This window comes from Etheostoma spectabile, chromosome 2, assembly GCF_008692095.1.
Source record: "Etheostoma spectabile isolate EspeVRDwgs_2016 chromosome 2, UIUC_Espe_1.0, whole genome shotgun sequence".
Taxonomy (NCBI): Eukaryota; Metazoa; Chordata; class Actinopteri; order Perciformes; family Percidae; genus Etheostoma; species Etheostoma spectabile.
The window spans coordinates 13,103,058-13,107,418 of record NC_045734.1 but is presented as its reverse complement, the minus strand read 5'-3'; positions in this window follow the sequence as shown (position 1 = coordinate 13,107,418).

The following is a 4,361-nucleotide window of genomic DNA, read 5'->3' as shown; positions in this document are numbered from 1 at the left end:
CCAAGCGCTGCAATGCTCTCCCTTCTCTTCACTGAAGTTTACAGGCTTGTGGTCATGCGCAATGTGCTATAGGTGACAAAAATAAATCTTTGTTTGGTACTGCCAATTAGTTTTTTTTGTCATGGTTCATGTGGGTTATAAACATTACACTTTGTGAAAAAATAAATTATGGCAGAGAAGTGATATAAATTCTAAAATAAAGAAATCGTGATTCATATTTTTTCCTGAATCGTGCAGGCCTAGTTGGAGCTGCATGTTCTAGTCACTTTAAATGGGGTAGTCATAGTAAGACTTGGACACACTTCAGGGCATGTTGACTTAACTGTCCAGTATGACTTGACTTTGTCATTAAAAATTTACATAATGATTAACACAGACTATAGGCATTTTTTTACCAACATCATATTATCCCTAATATTATGATCATTAAGTAGTCTCTTTAAGTTTTACATAGTGTTGAATTTTCAGTGACACAGCTTGCACAGTATGCAATGCAAAACTTATACTAGATAGTTGGTATATGGAAATTACACAGGACACTTACACATAAACAACTGATCCTGTTTCCTGTTGGTTATTGCAATTTGCAAAAAGTTCACAAGGAGAACAAGGGTGGATGCAGCCATGGATTTAAAATGGCCAAGGCCATAGATCATAAACTAGTTTCTGTCAGCATCAACAGTGAGGACATATGTCCACTTCCGTAAAACAAGCGTCTGGTGATTTTTGTAGCATGTAGGCTAAGCATTAGTGGATGGGCACTAACAATGCAGTTTGGTGAACTGTGCAATCAATTGTGGTGCAAACATTAAGCGTCATTCTCACTTGCACTATCTATGTTTCTCTAGCCATGAGAGGTCATGCTAACACTTCTGATCCTGGAAAGTTCCCTTTCTGCTTCTGCTGTGTCTTTACCCTTTGTTGTGCCACCTTATTGTTTTGATTCTATCAAAAGCAAATCTGTGCTGAGTCATGCTTGAGGCCACTGAAGTGTATCATCCTCTCAGTTGTTCTGTCCTTCTGAGGCCTCACTTGTCTCTCTTTATCCACCCCCACCATGGGCTATGTCTGGGACCAGTGTAGGCCCCAAGTATTGGCCCAAATCCTCCCCCACAGTGTGTGTGCTTTGTCTTCGTGCATTAACTTTTCTATTGTTTGGTGACTGCTTTTCTTCACTCCTCTTACAGAAAATCTAGACCTATTTGCTGACCAGCGGCAATTCTTGAATTTGAAGTCTAGGGCTTAGCCTTGAAGCTTGGAGTGGGAGGCTGGGAACATATTCTTTCAGGGCAATTTCTTTTTTTTATTTCAAAAGTTAAGTACAGATGTTTCTCGCAATTTGCAATGAACCTCTTAACTTAAAATGAGATAGATCTTTTCTAAAAATGAACCAAAACTGGGGCTTAGAATGTGCAAGCTACTAACAGATTTCCTCAGAAATGCCTGATAGTGCATGCCCGCATACATTTTTCAGTGTTCCCCATTTTCCCAGAAATTATCCTCACGTTTTTTGTGTAGTTTGCTTCTTTCTCTCTACCGTTTTCTTTTTGGGAAGGGTGCTATTTTGTCTTTTTTTAACCAGTTTTTATAGACTAACACAGTTTCAGTTTTCAGTCAAGCTGTGGTATCTGATGCTAGGAGATATGATTCATGTCAACTGAAGAGAAATGCAGATAAAAGGGTTGTTATCTCTGTAAGTCATCCAAACCTATTTGAATTGCTGAAAGAAATCATAGATATGGGCCGTAATGGCAGTAGCTCTTAAATTACAGGGTTTTACAAAACTGTAGGGATTTATTTCTCAGAAACAATACACAAGAAGATGAATTAGTTTTGTTCCATCTTGAGCTGAAATTGCCCTTATTGGTGTTGACTGTGTTGTGTGTGCCCATATCAAGAGCACTACAAGAAGGGGGGGTTGTGCTAGAGAAATTAAGGGCATGAGCACCTTAAAATTACCATAGCATGGCCAGTCATGCACACTTTTTGCACAACATCCATTTAGACATTAAAGGAATGCAGTCTCTCATTTGCTTCTATCTCTTAAAATTACTTTGTCACTTTTGTAAATATGTCTTCTGTAGTTGCAGCTAGGGATGTATCAATTACCGGTGTAACAGTAAACCACGATAAAAATGTCGATGGTAACAATTTCCATTTTAATTTAAAATATCATTATCTAGGATTTAAATCAATCTAAGAAAATCTTGGTCGACTAAAGTCCTGAAATTTCAACTAAAAATCAACTTGGGGTGTGGAAGAAAATCGTTAGATTAATTAACTGTGCAGTACTTGTCCTGTCCGCCTAAATTAATTAGAAATATACATAAAAAACTTGTAGGCTATTTGCAGTATATTAAATCGTTTTTGATTTTGAATTATTTTGCATTGAAATGACACTCGTCTGTCGGCTCTGACAGCGTTGCATCATGCACGTGCGCAACATCATAGTCTATGATTTCCAAAAATAGTACTATGTCAGCTTGTGTTATCAGCAAAAGAACCCTTGAGGAATATTATTATTACAATAAATAATAATATTATTATTATTATCACGGGGGATTACCACAGTGTGGAAACTGTGTGTTTAATCTTTCCCAGCTTCATCCGAGTTTCCTGAAGTTGATGATGAAGAAAACAAGTATATAATTAGTGGTGTTTCTAATGATTTGTTTACGTATTGTTCTTTATGTTTTAGCTTGAATTTTTGGATTTGTATAATTTAAACCTCCACTACTGGAAATGTTACTGGCAAATAAGCTGATTACATGCTGAACCCTTGTTCCTTTGATGTTAAAAGTTGCACTTTTTATAAGGTTTTGCTTATATATTTGGAATATAATAAACACTTTTTTTGAAACTATTTTAGCTTATGTTGGCCTATCAGTGCTTTCTGAACATACTTTCAAAAATACTCCATTATACCATAAACCGTGATCATTTTGGTCACTGTTAAATTTTTCATACCGTTACATCCCTAGTTGATGGCTGCATACTCTATCTTCTAGCTCTGTATTTTTTTTGTATATTGGAATTTCTTTGAAAAAAACTAAACAAAAGCCATTGCTGGACACATTTTTTGACATCTTAAATTCAGGGTTACACTTACCTAATCTGTAAAAATGACCCACCCCAGATCAATACAATTTGCCCATATTATCCACGATCACAGATTTGTTTCAAAGAATTTTACGTTTTTTAAGCATATAAATAGGAACAGTCACTTTATCTAATACTTATAAATGTCACTGTTTATTTATTTAATCTGCCATTTAAATTAATTGACTTAAAGCGTTTGCCGATACAGTATGGACATAATTGAAGGTTTAGTTATTGAGTAGATCATTTTGGACATGTAGAAATTAGTACAATATTGCATACATTCATTGTAGCTGTATATTGTACCACTCCCAATCAAAAGCCACGTCTGATCTGGGATTAAATCTGTATTCGGGCACCCAGATAGCTCAGTTGGTAGAGCGGGTGCCCATGTATAGAGGTTTACTCCTCGACGCAGCCGGCCCGGGTTCGAATCCGGCCTGCGGCCCTTTGCTGCATGTCACTCCCCCTCTCTCTCCCCTTTCATGTCTTCAACTGTCCTATCAATTAAAGGCCTAAAATGCCCAAAAAATAATCTTAAAAAAAAGAAAAAAAATCTGTATTCAACTGTATTTATACTACAGACCACTCTTATACGTTAATCCTATAACTACATTAGTTTGATTATTATGTAAATCCCAGTAATAGGATCCATTCCTTGGAATATAGTTCCCTACACATTCTCTGTGAGACTTAAAGCCCAGATCACACCAAAGATACATGAAGAAAATATTTGAAGCTTGCTGCAACTATTGCTGCAACGTTATGGAACCTGCCAGTTTACACCAATGCGACTAGACAACACTGTGTATCATCTCCTTAGCAACGACTTTACTTCCGTTCTAACTTCCAACTTTTCAGGCTTTTTTTTGTAGCTGAATATAATCGGCAGCTTCCTAAAATATGAATGAAAGTGATATTGAAATTCTTGCTTTAGTTAAATTTCTAGTAGTGATGAAACATTGAAAATAACAGGATTCACTGCCCATTCAGACAGGCCTGCACAATTCAGGAAAAATATGAATCACGATTTTTTTTTAAGCAGTCATTACAATTTTCTGCCACTATTTCTTTCTCACAAAGTGTTGTTTATTGCTCACATGAACCATGACAAAACAAAACAAATTGGCAGTACCAAACATAGATGTTTTTTTAGGCACCTATAGGACAATGCGCATCACCACATACCTGTAAACATAGAGGTTTCAATGAAGAGAAGGGAGAGCATCGCAGCGCTTGGGAGCGCTTTAAAACCTTTTTTA